We start from the raw sequence: 17,467 nt of genomic DNA, 5'->3' as shown, positions 1-17,467 counted from the left end.
AGGAAATAAATTCCCTACATCTGGGAATGCGTCATTATTGACCCAGATCCCAAAACAAAATCCTAAGAAACATCCTTGACTCCTCCTTCTCCTCACTCCTAACACCCAAATAGAACCAGTAGTACCTGTTTCACCATCACTGGGGACAATACAGACAAAAACAAGTATACATTCAAGCTTCCACCCCTCCTGGTAGCAGCAAGTCCACTTCCTCCCTCTATTTCACATCTCCCCATAATTGACCATGACCTCCAGGGATTACCCAATCCAAGGAGTGGGATCAGGGTGAGAAGCATGGTTTTGGCTCTTCATATAAGTGAAGAACCAAGTAGAGAACTGGTATCTGACAGAGTTCTCACAGAATTTTGCTGTCGTAAACAGGTCCTGTACGGTTGACTGCTGGAAAGACTGCTCAAACACCCATCTCTGGTTTTGAGGAGTGCCACATCATGCACCACCAGGAAGTTAGGGCTGAAGGAGCCTCCAGCACCAGCCACAGACTATGCCCAAACCAGCCCTTCTCCATAAACTCCAAAACCCTCGTCTCAGTGGCTGCTCAGCAGTCCCCTTGCTTTAGTCCTATTTACAGGATGTCACTGGTCATCTAGTTCTCGAAGAGGTCTTCCTGGCCTATGCTTACAGGTCTCCTTAACTTTGAACCTTGGGAAGCAGCATTGTGTTCCAGTATCTTTTCCCATACTGAATACTGGATGCCTTCTCTTGATACTTACATAACCAAAGGAATTCAGTAGATTTTGTTGAACGATGAAGATCAGTTGCAAGGACACCACCCGCCCGCCACAGGTACCCCATTCGATATCTGCCTTGACAGGCCATCTATCACACAGGCAGTCACAAAGTTCTGCCATTCTGATGCCAAAATATTTCTCAATTCCATTAATTTTCCTGGCCACTACCTTTTTCGGGCCACATCTTTCACTTGGATTACTGTGGCTGCTTCCTAACACCACCTGCCTTTTATTACTGCACTCCCATCCACTCTCCCGATGATAGCCAGAGTACTCTTTCCAGACACAGATCAGATCCTGTCCCCTCTTTGTTTACAACAAGTGCAGCACTTCTCATTGTCAACCTAGTGAACCCCTTGATGTGATTTTACAAGACCTTCATGGTCTGGCCCCTACTTCTCCAGCTTTACATGTCATCTTCCCCTGCCTTCCCCACTGCCCACTGGTCCCTTTCCTTCTCTCCTAGTCCTTGTTTCCTAATTTACTTTCCCTTTCTGGCAAATACTTCTCTCTCTCTCTCTCTCTCCCTCTCCCTCTCTCCCTCTCTCCCTCTCTCCTCTCTGCTCCCTCCCTCTCCCATCTCTCACTTCCCAGCCTTTCCCATTCTTGTTCCCCAGCCTGAAATAATCTCCCTTCCATTCTTTACTGGTATACTTCCTACTATCTTCACGTCACAATTTAAAGCCACTTCAGTGAAAGTCTTTGCTGATTCTCCAAGACTAGGTTAGAGTCTTATCTTGTATGCTCCCTTAACTATTGAAGTAACTTTATTGTATTATAACATCCATCATGTTGGTACTGTAATCGTCCATCTCACTTGTTCTGTCTTTTTGTGTTTCCCACCTAGAAGGGATGTTCATTGAGGGCAAGGACTTTGTAAGAGTTTAATCCATAGGAAGTACAGAATAAAAATGTCACACAAATGAATAAAACCTAATAAAATATAATATCAAAAGCAACTGAACTATTAGGTAGGTGTGGAGTGGTGGTAATAAATAGTCTTTGCTACGGTACAAATTTGATTATACCTGAATTTTACATTCTTGAAGTTTAAATCTGAAAAAGATAACTAGAAAAAAATAAAAATAAAAAAGATAACTAAAAAGACAGATGGCAATAATCTCAGCTATTCAGATCTTTATGTGAAAATAGTATTTTTATTAAAATGAATTTTATTATAGTTATAAAAGATGTTAATTTAACATAAGGAGACTGGGGGAATAGTACACAGGAACTTTGTACTATTTTTGCAACCCTTCAGAAATCTAAAATGATCTAAAAAGTTTTTAAATATGCTTTTTTTATATGCATTCTCTCCTTCTTAGCTATGTAATCCTCTTCAAAATAATTCCACAAATATGTCAAGCCAAAGAGATGAGAATTGAATATTTTCTGAAATTAATATTGATCAAGAATTTCAGATATGTACTCCAAGTGCCTAAAATATTCTGTTCATTGCATCACTAAGAACATCATAATGAGTTTGGTCTATTATAACTTTCTCCTCTTACTGTAAAGATAAAAGCAGATATAGAAAATTAAGGTATTTTTACCATAAACAGCTTTGATTCTCAAAACTCCATGATGTCTACAATGACTAAAATACTATTTTTAAGTAAGAAACTACTACGTCAGTGTAGTTGAAATACATTGCAATTGTACCACAGGTCACTAATAATATGTGTCTCAATTACAGAAAACCCTTAAGAGAGGGAGAAAAAAAATCTTGTGGAAAGCAAAGCTCCATGGTGAGGATATAAGCTTAATAAAGGCCAGTAAAGCAGGAGAGAAAGTGTCTAATTTCATGTTTTCATTACATTTTAAAATACATATTCAGAAAATGCTGCCCTCAAACAGATTAACCCTGTCATACAGTTGACTTATCTTTCTGACATCTGACATGGCATAAAACATACCATAGAATAAGACAAGATATTTAATATAATCTATGACATATATAACCTAGTTATTTTAAAAGATGATGATTTCAGTTCTCTTTTAGTCTGCTACAAATTTATATAGTCACATAACCAGGCCGAGTTAAACTAATGTAAAGTGATATTAAATGGGGTTTTTCTTATCAGCTGGGGGTCCATGAAGACCCCAAAGCTGAGGTCCACGGGTATCTAGTATCTCGTCATCCTAAAGACAAGTGATGACGTAGTCACCTCATGACTGGGTCAGTGACCATCACCTACCTCCAGCTTCTTTAGGAGAAACACTGAAGATTTATTAGGAAAATGAGAAGAGTGGTGATTTTTCAAAGTGAGAAGAAATGAGAGCACCCTGGCGTTTTTCTTTTCATTCTCATGGGGACATTCTCCCCTCCTTCAAACTAGGTCAAGGGGGATAAGGGAGGAGCAAGAAACTCCTGTGGGAAGATGGGAGGATAGGCCGAGGAGAGAAGGAAAGGGACCAGTGGGCAGTGGGGAAGGCAGGGGAAGATGACATGTAAAGCTGGAGAAGTAGGGGCCAGACCATGAAGGTCTTGTAAAATCACATCAAGGGGTTCACTAGGTTGACAATGAGAAGTGCTGCACTTGTTGTAAACAAAGAGGGGACAGGATCTGATCTGTGTCTGGAAAGAGTACTCTGGCTATCATCGGGAGAGTGGATGGGAGTGCAGTAATAAAAGGCAGGTGGTGTTAGGAAGCAGCCACAGCAATCCAAGTGAAAGATGTGGCCCGAAAAAGGTAGTGGCCAGGAAAATTAATGGAATTGAGAAATATTTTGGCATCAGAATGGCAGAACTTTGTGACTGCCTGCGTGATAGATGGCCTGTCAATGCAGATATCAAACGGGGGTACCTGTGGCAGGTGGGTGGTGTCCTTGCAACTGATCTTCATCGTTCAATAAAATCTACTGAATTCCTTTGGTTATGTAAATAGCAAGAGAAGGCATCCAGTATTCAGTATGGGAAAAGATACTGCTTCCCAAGGTTTAAAAGCCAGGAGTTAAAGGGAAGTCCTAAGAAGTCCGTGCTCACCCTGGTCATGAAATGTGCCAGTGCTAAGGCCTCCACAGAGATCTCCAAAAAACTCATACACACAAGCTATGGAATAAAGACCCTGCATTGAGGACCTGCTTCCGTGACAGACGTACCAACAGCTCCCAATCCAGAGGGACTGACCTTTGCCTCGAGCCTCCACATCAGGAGCCAGCCGGGACAGCAGAGCATAGGAAGGTCCATCATAGAGCCTATTCCCCCTTCCTCGCTGCTGCTCTGCAGAGCTGGGGGCCAGGCCTGAGATGAGAAGAGAGGGGAAAGGTCTGAATGGGATGAGAGATTCATTTTTAACAGTTCACATTTTAAAACATAAATGCATTTATTTATTTTTTTTTTTTAAACACCTTAAAAAAATCAACAAGATAATTGGTGAAAAACCTTGCTCCCAGCTCTGTTTCAATCACCTAATTCTCCAAAGAGGTAATTACTTTTGTTAGCTTCTGAATTTGTTTCTTATGGCTACTGTAACAAAGTACCACAAACATGGTGGCTTAAAACAACAGAAATTTATTCTCTTCAATTTCTAGTGGCCAGAAGTTTGATCTCAGTGTCACTGATAGGAAATCAAAGTGTCAGCTGAGCCACTCCCTCCAGAGGCTCTAGGGGAAACTCGCTCCTTGCTTCTTCCTACTTGTGGCATGCCTTGACTTGTGCCCATATCACTCTATCGGCTGCCTCCCTGGTCCCAGTGCCTTCACCTCTTCCGCCTATAATCACTCACCGACTCTCTTATAAAAATGTCATCACGGCATTTAGAGCCCACCTGCATAATTCAGGATAATCTCCTTAACGTAATCATATCTTTTGCCATTTAAGTACCGATGACAGATTCCAGAGATTAGGAAGTGAGTGTATCTTTAGTGCCATTACTTAGGCTACCACAAATTCCTACTCTCCAGATATATGCAAATGCAAGCACATAGGAAAATATACCCACATTTTTTCACTTTCTACCACAAAAGGTAATTTACCATACATGTTCTGTATCTTGCTTTACTGACTGAACAATATATGTCGAGATCTTTCCCTATCACTGTACAGACAGCAACCTCCATTTGTACAGGTGCATAGAGCACCACTGAATGCATGTATGCAATATATCTCACCCATTCCATGCAGTTTTCATTTTTTTGACATTATAAACAATAGCAAAGTAAACAACTTTGGAGGTGTGTACATACATAAACACACATATTTGAAAATATAACTTAGGAATTTTAGAAATTCCTAGAAGTAGAATTTCATTGTCAAAAGGCATGTGCATTTGGGTTTTTTTCCTTTTTATTATTCAATTAACATAGTGTTATATTAGTTTCATGGATACAATAATTCAACAATTCTATACATTACTCAGTGTTCATCAATGTAAGTGTACTCTTATTCCCCTTCACCTCTTTCACCCACCCCCCCACCGACCACCCCAATGGCAATACCAGCTTTTTCTCTACAGTTATGAGTCTGATTTGTCTTTTTCCTTTGTTCATTTTTGCTTTTTAAATTCCACATGAGTGAAATCATTTGGTATTTGTCTTTCTCTGACTGACTTTTTTCACTTAGCATTATACCCTCTAGATCCATCCATGTCACTGCAAATAGCAAGATTTCATCCTTTCTTACGGCTGAGTAATATCCCACTGTGTGTGTGTGTGTGTGTGTGTGTGTGTGTGTGTGTGTGTGTTTATCACATCTTCTTTAACCATTCATCTACCAATGGACACTTGGGTTGCTTCTCTATCTTGGCTATTGTAAATAATGCTGCAGTGAACATAAGGGTGCACAAATCTTTTTGAATTAGTGTTTCTGTTTTCTTTGGGTAAATAGCCTGTAGTGGAATTACTAGATTGTATGGTAATTCTATTTTTAATTTTTTGAGGAACCTCTAGACTGTTCCACAGTGGCTACATCAGCTTGCATTCCCACCAATAATTCACAGAGCTTCCTTTTTCTGCACATTCTTGCCAATACTTATTGTTTCTTGTGTTTTTCATTCTAGCTATTCTCACAGGTGTGAAGTAATATCTCATTCTTGTTTTGATTTACATTTTCCTGATGACTAGTGATGTCGAACACCTTTTCATGTGTCTGTTGGCCAACTATATGTCTTTCTGGAAAAATGTCTGTTCAGTCCTCTGCCCATTTTTAATTAGATTATTTGTGGGTTTTTTGATTAAGTTCTTTATATAGTTTGAATATTAACTCTTTATTGGATACATCATTTGCAAATATCTTCTCCCATTCAGTAGGTTGTCTTTCCATTTTTTTTTTTTGATGGTTTCCTTCGCTGTACAAAAACTTTTATTTTAGGGTAGTCCTAATAATAGTTTAATTTTGCTTTTGTTTCCCTTGCCAAAGGACATATATCTAGAAAAATGTTTCTACAGCTGATGTCAAAGAGATCACTGCCTGTGTTTTCTTCTAGGAATTTTTCAGGTCTCAAATTTAGGTCTTTAATCCATTTTGAGTTAATTTTTTTGTATGGTGTAAGATAAGTAGTCCAGTTTCATTCTTTTGCATGTAGCTGTCTAGTTTTCCCAACACTATTTGTTGAAGAGACTGTTTTTCCCCCCACAGTATATTTTTGCCTCCTTTGTCATAGATTAGTTGACCGTAAAAATGTGGGTTTCTTTCTGGACTCTATTCTGTTCCATTGATCTATGTGTCTTTTTGTGCCAGTACCATACTGTTTTGATTATTATAGCTTTGTATTATATTTTGAAATCTAGGATTGTGATACCTCCAGTTTTGTTCTTCTTTTTCAAGACTGCTTTGGCTATTCAGGGTCTTTGTGGTTCCATACAGATTACTTGTTCTAGTTCTCTGAAAAATGCTATTCGTGTTTTGATAGGAATTACATTAAATTTGTAGATGCTTTGGATAGTATGGACATTTGAACAATACTGGTTCTCCCAATCTGTGAGCACAGCATGTCTTTCCATTTGTTTCTGTCATCTTCAATTTCTTTCATCAATGTTTTTTATAGTTTTTGGCATACAGGTATTTCAAACTCCTTGGTTAAGTTTATTCCTAGATATTTTATTCTTTCTAGTGCAATTGTAAGTGGGACTGTTCTCTTAATTTTTTTTGTGTGCTACTTCATTATTAGTGTATAGAAATGCAACAGATTTCTGTATATTAATTGTATATCCTGCAAATTTACTGAATTCATTTATCAGTTCTAGTAGTTTTTTGGTGGAGTCTTCAGGGTTTTCTCTATAGTATCATGTTATCTGCATTCTCCCCAAACCTCATATGTTCACCAACCCCAAAGCTCTCTGAATTCAGTCCTTCTGGGTTTTAATGGAGGTTCTATGACATAGGCACGATTCATTAGAACACTGGTCATTGGTAACTGAACTAAATCTACAGCCCCTCTCCCCCTCCCTGGAGGTCAGTACGTGGGACTGAAATGTGCCAGAAATGGGGACAAGGACCAAATATATATATTTCTGACTATGTATCACAAGATCATCAAGCAGTTTTAACTCAGAGATAATAATACTAATATTAAAATAACAACACAGACACTTACTGGGTGTTTACTATGTGTCAGGTGTTTCCTAAACATTTTATATGCATAATGTCATTTATGGTCCCCATTTTACAATTGAAACTGAGTAATCCAGCTTCTGGCAAAAAACCTATGTGTGATTTTTCAGGCCCAACAAAGGCTTTACCTGGCAGGCCCCAAAAGGGAAAGGAAAGCTACCCTCATCACACCAGACAGTGTACAACCAATCCACTGCAACTCTCTGGAGGAAGTTGCAGTCCAGAACTCACTTATGTTGTTTCTGTATCTTGCCTGCTGTGAATAATGACGCAATGAACATGGGACCACAGATGCCTCTTCAAGATAGTGATTTTATATTATTTGGATATAAATCCCCAGAGGATTGCTGGACCATATGATTTTTAAATTTTTAATTAATTTCTATTTTTAATTTTTTATTGACCCTCCATATTGCCTTCCATAGTAGATGTACCAATTTATGTTCCCACCAACAGTGAACAAGGATTCCCTTTTCTCCACATCCTCACCAATGCTTGTTATCTCTTATCTTTTTGGGAACAGCCATCTTAGCAGGTATGAGATGTTATCTCATCGTGGTCTTGATTTGAATTTCCTTGACGACTGAACATGTTGAACACCTTTTCATGCACCTGTTAGCCATTTGTATGTCTTATTTGGAAAAAATGTCTATTCAGATCCTTTGTTCATCTTTTTATCAGATTTTTTTTTTTGCTATTGGGTGGCAGGAGTTCCTTATAATTTTGTATATTAACACCTTATCAGCTATATGGTTTACAAATATTTTCTCCCATTCTGTATGTTAACTTTTCATTTTATTAATGGTCTCCTTGGCTTTCCTTTTTAGTTTTATGTAGTTCCACTTGTTTATTTTTGCTTTTGTTGCCTGTGCTTTTGGTGTCAATTCCAAAAAATGATTGCTAAGACTAATGTCAAAGAACTTCTTCCCTATATTTTCTTCTAGGAGATTTACAACTTCAGGTCTTACATTTAAGTCTTTAATTTTGAGTTGATGCTTGTGTATAGTTTAAGTGACCAATTTCATTCTCTTGCATATGCTTATCCAGTTTTTTCAGCACCATTTATTGAAGAAACTATCTTTTCCCTCATTGTATATTTCTTGGCACCTTTGTTGAAAATGTCTGTTTTTATGCTAGTATCATACAGTTTTGATTGCTGTAATTTTGTAATATAGTTTCAACTCAGGAAGGGTAATGCCTCTAACTTTGTTCTCAAGATTGTTTTGGCTCTTGGTGGGTGTTTTGTGGTTCCATACAAATTTCAGGATTTTTTTTTTCTATTTCTGTGAAAAATGCCATTGGAATTTTGATAGGGATTGTACTGATTCTGTAGACTGCTTTGGGTAGAACAGAGATTTTAACATTATTAATTCTTCCAATCCATAACACATAATATATTTCCATTTATGATTTCCTTCATTTCATTCATCCATGTTTTATAGTTTTCAGCATACAGATCTTTCACCTCCTTGTTAAAGTCATTTCAAAGTATTTTATTCTTTTTGTTGTTATTATAATCTTCTTTTCTGATAGTCATCATTACTGTATAGAAAAGCAACTGATTTTTGTATGTTGATTTTGTATCCTGCAACATTACTGAATTCATTTGTTAGTTTTAACAGTTTTTTTGGTAGAGTCTTTAGTGTTTTTTATATATATGATCATATTACTACAAAGAGAGATAATTTAACCTTTTCCTTTTCAATTTGAATGCTGTTTATTTCTTTTTCTTGCCTAATTGCTCTGGCTAGGACTTCCAGTACTACCTTGAATAGAGGTAGTGAGAGTGGGAACTCTTGTATTATTCCTGATCTTAGAGAAAAAGCTTTCAACCTTTCATTATTGAGGATGATGTTAGCTGTGGCTTTGTCATATATCTCCTTTATTATGTTGAGGCCATTTATTTCTATTCTTACTTTGGTGAGAGTTTTTATCACGAAAGGGTACTGAATTTTCTCTGTGTCCATTGAGATAATCATGTGATTTTTATTCATCATCCCATTAATGTGGCATATCACATTAATTGGTTTTCATATGCTGAACCATATATTCTTTGCTTCCCAGGAACACATCCCATGGTCATGGTGTATGACCCTTTACTGTGCTGCTGAATTCGTTTGCTAGTATTTTCTCAAGGATTTTTGAATTTATGTTCATCAGGGACATTGGCCTGTAGTTTTCTTGTGGTGTCTTTGTCTGGCTTTGATATCAGAATAGTAGAGATTATGCTAAGTGAAATAATTCAAGCAGAGAAAGATGATTATTGTATGGTTTCACTTATTTGTGGAACATAAGGAATAGCAGAGAGATTATTAGGAGAAGGAAGGGAAAAAATGAAGGGGTGGGAAACAGAGGGGGAGACTAACCATGAAAGACTATGGACTCCAGGAAACAAACTGAGGGTTTTAGAGGGGAGGGGCGTGGGGGGGATGGGCTAGCACGGTGAAAGGTATCAAGGAGGGCACGTATTGCACGGAGCACTGGGTGTTATACGCAAACAATGAATCGTGGAACACTACATCAAAAGCTAATGATGTACTGTATGGTGACTAACATATCATCATCATCATTATCATCATAAAATAATAGTATTGGCTTCATAAAATGAGTTTGGAAATGTTCCCTTCTCTTCAATGTTTTGGAAGAGTTTGAGAATGTTTGGTGTTAATTCTCCTTTAAATATTTGGTAGAATTCACTTGTGTAGTCATCTGGTCGTGGACTTTTCTTTGTTGGGAGGTTTTTTGATTACTTAATCCACATACTAGCTATAAGTCTATTTGAACTTTCTATTTCTTCATGACTCAGTCTTCTCAGGTTGTATATTTCTAGGAACTTACTCATTTCTTGTACACTATTGAGTTTGTTGGCATATAATTGTTCAGAGTAGACTCTTATAATCTTTTTTATTTCTGTGGCATCAGTTGTAATGTCTTTTTTTTTTCATTTATCATTGTATTTATTTGAGTCTCCTCTTTTTTCCCTTAGCCTAGCTAAAGGTTTGCCAATTTCATCTTTTCAAAAAACCAACTTAGTTTTATTGATCTTTTCTATTGTCTTTCTAGTCTCTATCTTTGTTATTTCCTTCTTTCTACTAACTTTGGGTTTAGATTGTTCTTGTTTTTCTAGTTCCTCGTGGTGTAAAGTTGTTTGAGATCCTTATTTTTTTCTTCATGTAGCATTCATTGTTATAAACTTTCTTTTTAGCATCGTTTTTCAAGCACCCAAAAGTTTTGGAATCTTGTGCTTCCATTTTTATTTGTCTCAAAATTCTTTTTCTTTTTTTTAAATTATGATGTTAGTCACCATACAGTACATCATTAGCTTTTGATGTAGCATTCCACGATTCATTGTTTGCATATAACACCCAGTGTTCCATGCAATACGTACCCTCCTTAATACCCATCACTGGGCTAGTCCACCCCCCACCCCCGCCAAAACCCTCAGTTTGTTTCCTGGAGTCCATAGTCTCTCATGGTTCATGACTATTATCATATGGTTTCATTCATTTGTGGAACATAAGGAATATCAGGGAGATCGGTAGGAGAAGGAAGGGAATAATGAAAGGGGTAAACAGAAGGGGAAATGAATCAAAATATTTTCTGATTTCCCTTTTGATTTCTTCTTTGACCTACTGGTCATTCAGGAATGTATTTTTCAATCTCCACATAATGGTGAATTTTCTAGATTTTCTCCTGTTATTGATTTCTAGTCATATCACTGCAGTCAAAAAAGACACTCGATATGATTTCATTCTTTTTAAATTTGTTAAGACTTGTTTTGTGGCTTAACATATGATCTATCCTAAAGAATGCTTCATGAGCCCTTGAGAATTTTATTTGTTCCCATTGCATGGAATGTTCTGTATATGTCTGTTAGGTCCATTTGATCTAATGTGTAGTTCAGGTCCAAAGTTTGGTTAATGATTTTCTATCTGGATGATCTATCAACTGTTGAAAGTGTGGGTATTTAAGTCCTTGACTATTATTGTATTACTCTCTATTTCTCCCTTTAGATCTGCTAATAATTACTTTATATATTTAATTGCTCTGAGGTTGGGTGCATATATATTTACTATTGTTATTTCCTCTTGGTGAATTAATCCCTTTATCATGATATAATGGCCTTCTTTGTCTCTTATTACATTGTTTACTTAAATTGTATTTTGTCTGACATAAGTATAGTTATCACTGTCCTTTTTTGGTTTCCATTTGCACAGAGCACCTCTTTTTCCATCCCTTTATTTTCAGCCTACATGTGTCCTTAGGTGAACTGAGTCTCCTATAGGCAACATATAGTTGGCTTTTTGTTTTTTGTTTTTTTATTGATTCAGTCACTCTGTCTTTTGAGACTATAGTCCATTTACATTTAAAGTAATTATTGATAGATAAGGACTTACTTTTGTCATTTGGACCACTGTTTCCTGGGAGTTTTATAGATTCTTTGCTCCTTCCTCTCTTATTTTCTTCCTTTGTGATTTTCTGTTGTGATATGCTTTGACTCCCCCTTCTCTGCATCTTTTTCTGTATCTATTATAAGTTTTTGCTTTTGGGTTACCATGAGGCTTACACAAAACATTTTATAACAGTCTATTTAAAGCTTATAACAACTTAACTTTGCATACAAAAGCTCAACACTTTTTACTACCTCCCTCTCAATTTTATTTTTGGTGTCACAATTTACGTCTTTTTATATTTTGTATCCATTAACAAGTTATTGTAGCTACAGTTATTTTCAATACTTTTGCCCTTTAATCTTTACACTAAAGTTATAAGTGATCTGTACACCACTATTACAATATTAGTGCATTCTGAATTTGATCATACATTTACCTTTACCAGTAAGCTTTACATTTTCATATGGTTTTATGTTACTAGTTAGTATCCTCTCCTTTCAACTTGAAGAACTCCCTTTAGCATTTCTTGTAAGGTAGGTCTGCTAATGGTGAACACCTTCAGTTTCTGTTTGTATAGGAATGTAATGATCTCTCCCTCGTTTCTGAAGGATAACTTTGCTGGGTAAAGTATTCTTGGTTCTTTCCTTTTAGCCCTTTGAAAGTATCATCCTACTCTTTCCTGATCTCCAGAGTTGCTGCTGAGAAATTGGCTGATAGCCTTATAGGGAGGTTCCCTTGAACCTGGCGCCGAGGTTCGTATGTGAGAAATTTCTTTTGCTGCTATCAAGATGCTCTCTGCCTTTGATTTTTGAGTTTTATTATAATGGGTCTCAGTGAAGTCTTCATTAGGCTGAACCTGCTTGGGGACCTTAAAGCTTCATATACTTGTATGCCCATATCTTTCCCCAGGTCTGAGAAGTTTTCAGCCATTATTTCTTTAAATAAGCTTTTTGCTCCTTTCTTTATTCTCTTTCTAGGATTCCTATAATGTGAATATTGTTTTGCTTAATGTTGTTCTATAGTCCCATAGGCTTTCTTCATTCTTTTTCATTCTTTTCTTTTTTTCTCCTCTGACTGGGTAATTTCACAAATGGCCTATCTTCTAATTCACTGATTTTTTTTTTCCTTTTGCTTGATTAAGTGTGCTATTGAAGCTCTCTTTTGCACTTCTAAAATTTCAGTCATTTTATTCCTCCGCAAAATTTATTTGGTCTTTTTAGTGCTTTCCCTTTGTTGAACTTCCTATTTTTTTTCTTTTATTGTTTTCCTGATTTTATTAAAATTTCTATCTAAGTCCTTCTGTAACTTTCTGAGCTTCTTCAGAACAATTATTTTGAATTCTTTGTCTGGCAATTTGTGGATCTCCATTTCTTTTGGGTCAGTTACTGAAAGCTTATTGTGTACTTTGGTGTTGTCATGTTCCCCTGACTCATAGCAATCCATGTAGCCTTGTGGTATGTGTCTGCACATTTGAAACAATCACTTCTTCCAGACTTTATGAATCAACTTTGGTTAAGAAAAAACCTTTGCCTGTGGGTCAGGACATGTTGGAGTATGTTGTGGCTCTTGTTCTATTAGTATGGGATTCCAAGTGTGGGGGCATGTGGTACCTCTGGGTTTGCGGGGGGGCATAGTGTCTCATCAGCACAGGCAGCTGTTTCCCACACTGACAATTGTATGATCCTTTGTAGTGAGACATGCAAGTTGTCTGTGGTGGCTGCAATTGATGTTGGGGTCTTTAGTAGAACCTCTAGGTCCAGAGGCAAGGGACCAGACCTGGTGGTGTACACATGCTCAGCTGTGGGAAATGGCTACAGGTGCCTGTGTGGTGGCAGGGGCTGGCTGCAAGCATACAAGCAGTGGCAAGGGCCAAGGTCAATTTCGGAGGCCAGGGCCAACTCTGGACACATAAACATCTATAGGGTCCCAGGGTGTTTATCATGCCCTTGCACAACTGCAGAGGCTAGCCAAAGGTACACGCATGGCAGCAGGGTCCAATGAAAGGAATCAGGGCCATTGATGTGCACGTATACATCTGCAGGGGCTAGCTGCAAGCATATGTGTTGATATAGGCCTGTGACAGGGCCAGCTCCAGGCACCCAAGTAGCTGCAAGGCTCTTGATGTACACTCATGCTACTATAGGGGCTAGTCCCAGGCACAACAGTGACGATCAGCGATAGGAGTTGAAGCAAGCAACATACAGGTGCACAAGTACAGGGGCTAGCTGCTAGTGCATGAGGTGGTGTAGGCCTATGACAGGGGTCGGGACCAACTCCTGGCACACAAGCAGCTGTTGCTGTGCACTCATATGGCTGCAGGGGTTAGCTGTAGACATGTCAACTGTGAGCAATGAGCAGTGGAAAGTGGTGACAGAAGTCAGGCTGGCAGCATGCAGGTGCAGGGCAGCTGTACTGCTGAAGCTTCTTAAGTGGACTCCTGAGCTCTTCCAGAGCTATTTTCACTTGTGGATAGCTGTCTAATTGCTGTTCTTTGTGTGGGGATGGAGACTTGGGTCTCCTGCTCCATCATCATGGTGTCGCTCTGTTATGCATTTAAGTTCTACAAATGATTTTAACTCAAGACATGACAATTATTGTTTTATACAATATTTATTCATGTATAATTTACTCATTATATATCTTTTCACATGTTCTTCATTCTCTCCTGCATTTTTGTTTCCATACAGTTTCATTTTGGTCCTGCCTGAAGAAATCCTTTTAATATTTTAGAGCAGGCCTGCAAGCGATAAATCTGTCTTTATCTTCATTTTTTGAAGCACATTTTTGCTACACATCGAATTCTAAGCTGTTATTTTTTATAAGCAGTTTAAAAATGAAACTCCATTGCTTTCTGGTTTCAGTTGTTTCCGCTGGCTGTCAGTTATAGTGTTGTTCTTCTCTTCACTACTTTTAAGATCTTCTAATTGACTTTATCTTTGCTTATCAGCTGTTATTCCACAATTTGCATGTGGTTTCCTACTTTCCAATCTGGAGTTTTCTGAGTTTCTTGAATCTCTTGGTTGATATCTTTCATCAGTTTGGAACAGATTCTCAGCTCTTTTTAATAATGTGTTTGCCTCAATCTCTCCTTTTCCTCTTGGAACTCAATTACATGAATATGAGAATGTCTCATCTGTCTCTTATACTCTATTCTTTTTTCCACCTTCTTTTCTCTGCTTCGGTCTGAGTATTTTCTATTGGCCCATATCCCAGATCACTAATTCTACATTCTGCTAAGTCCCCTCTATTGCTAAACTCATACTTCCTAAAATTTCAGATACTGCATTTTTCAGTTCTAATCTATTTGATTATAAAGATTTCAATTGTTTTACATTTTCCATCCTTTCATATATTTTGTCCTTTTCCTCTACTTTGAATATAATGTATTTTAGAGTTCTTATCAGCTAACTTCAATATCAGGAACACCTGTGGATCTGCATTTTCTTCTTAATTACTATAGAGTCTTGCCTCTTTGCTTATGTAGAAATTATTTTATTGTGTGCCAGATAGTATGTATAGAAGAACCACAGAGGTTCCATGGTAAAGAGGGTTTCTCTTTGATTTCATCAGCCAGTCAGGTTGAGTAGCTAATCAGCTCAATCCAATCAGAAATTGAGCTTGATTGGGGGACCTGCTGCAAGGTTAGTAAGACTCAATCTACTTCTGGTCTGTTCCTGTTCCTAGATTCTGGAAGTACAGATCTCAGCCCTAGAAGCTAACAGAGAGATGGTTCTGAACTTCAGAAGTTTATAGCTTAGCCCTTTAAACCTTTTACTTCATTCAGCTTCAAAACTTGGCTAATGTCCAGAAGGGGAAACCAGCCATGTGTTTGAAGCAAAGCTCCTCCCTGGCAGGACTGTACAATTGAAAGAGACTTCAGTTTTCCTTTTAGAAATTTTTGTGCTAGCTGCCCCATTTCTGGTGCAGCCGCAGAACTATGAAAATATCACAATCAAAATTATGTGTATTTAAGCCTCCTTAATGTTTCAATTCATCATGACAGCACTATGCAACTCCTAACAGACTGCTGACTTCTCTGTCCCCAAGCAGAAGCCCTTTGCCTGGACCAAGCCTGATCAACAGGCTTCCCTCAGATAAACAAAAGGCTGGAATTATCAAGTCACTTTGGAACAATTTTCCTTTTTCTGTATCCACAGCTTTCTGAAACTTTTAAAATGTGATCTTTGTAATGTATCCAGTTTCACCTAATAGGAGAGTGGGTCTATGGCAACCTATTTCATTTCACTGTTACATGAAAGTCCAGTTTTTTCAATGCAGTTTTACTTTGTGTTTTGTTGATTGTGTGAAGTTGCACACGTTGTTAAATGTTTATTTGTATTTCCTTTTCCATTAATTTTATTTTAAAGTTTCTTTGCCCCCTTTTCTATTGATTTCTTTAATCATTTTCAAGACATTTTCTCTGTATTATGGATATTCATCTTTATTTTGACAAATGTCACAAATAATGTTTTTCCAGTGTTGTCTTTTGATTTTTTTTAAAAAATAAAGATGTTTTGACTTTCTTTTAATGTGAAGAAATTTTACGGCTTCTAGATTTTGTGAAATAGATTGATAAGTCTTCCCCACTCCAAGTTAACCTGGAAGGCATCCCTTGTTTTCATCTAATCTGCTTTTGCTTTCTTTTTTTATGCCTGAAACTTTTATCTATATCAAATTAATCCTGGTAATAGGCACATTCTTCCCTTTCTCCCCCAGGTGGCTAGTTTGATTTCCTAAGACCATATTTTCCTCACTGAAGTGGAATGTCATCATTACATCCTTACCCGGCAAAACAAAAATTGTCACATCTATGTTGGTCACTGCAATTTCTAAAATTACACCTGCTTATGTGATCAAAGTCTAAAAACCACTGATTGAAAAATTAAGTAGAAGCCTCTCAATGTGACATGGGAACATGGAAATCCTCCTCTCTACCACATGCACACAAACACACCAAGGTTGGCTCTTTACTTGAATTTCTTACAAGTATATTTCATTCATTAATGTTTTCTTTTTTAAAAAAATTACACTAATATTAGTTACATACCAATATGTGCAAAGTACTATGCTAGACAGGATATAAAGTTGATTGAAACAGAAAATGGACTTTGCCCATAAGGAAGTTAAGAGTAGGAGGTTTTATATTTTGGAGTTAACAGCCCTGATTTCAAATTGGAGTTAACCATAGTACCTGCTTATAATTACTTAGCAATTAAATTATAATTACAGTTGCTGGAAAGAAGTACCGTATACTACAAAAGTGTATACAGGGGGACTTGACCTGGTCTTGAAGGGTCAGAGGTTTCCATGAAGAAGTAAATTAAGAACTGAGATTTGAAGGGTGACTGAGCAAGAAATGGGGTGAAGGAGAGTAGGATTGGAGAGAAAGCAGCATAGGTAATAGGAACAGCATGTGCACAGTTTGAGGTAGAAAGCAAGACGCTGTGCTTGAAGAAATGATGGGGTATCAATGACTAGTGTCCACAAGGACAGAAGTGGAATCCTAGCTAAGTGCATGAGGTAGGCTAGATGACACCATATAACTAACATGCCACATAGAGATTCTGATTTTATTCTAAAAGTAATAGGAAGCTACCGAATGTACACTGAAAGAATGGAAAGATGATAAGTGGCTTTTCTGATCAGATTTGTGCTTTGACAATTGTTTGCTGTTGGAGAACAGGACTGGAAGGAAGCAAGAGTAAAACCCTGCCGACAAGTTGGAAAGCTGCTGAAATAATCCAGGTGAGAAATAATGGTAGCATGGAATA

This window comes from Ursus americanus, chromosome X (genome assembly GCF_024610735.1).
Source record: "Ursus americanus isolate L20-20 chromosome X, mUrsAme1.1.p, whole genome shotgun sequence".
NCBI lineage: Eukaryota > Metazoa > Chordata > Mammalia > Carnivora > Ursidae > Ursus > Ursus americanus.
Note: the sequence above shows the minus strand (reverse complement) of the source record.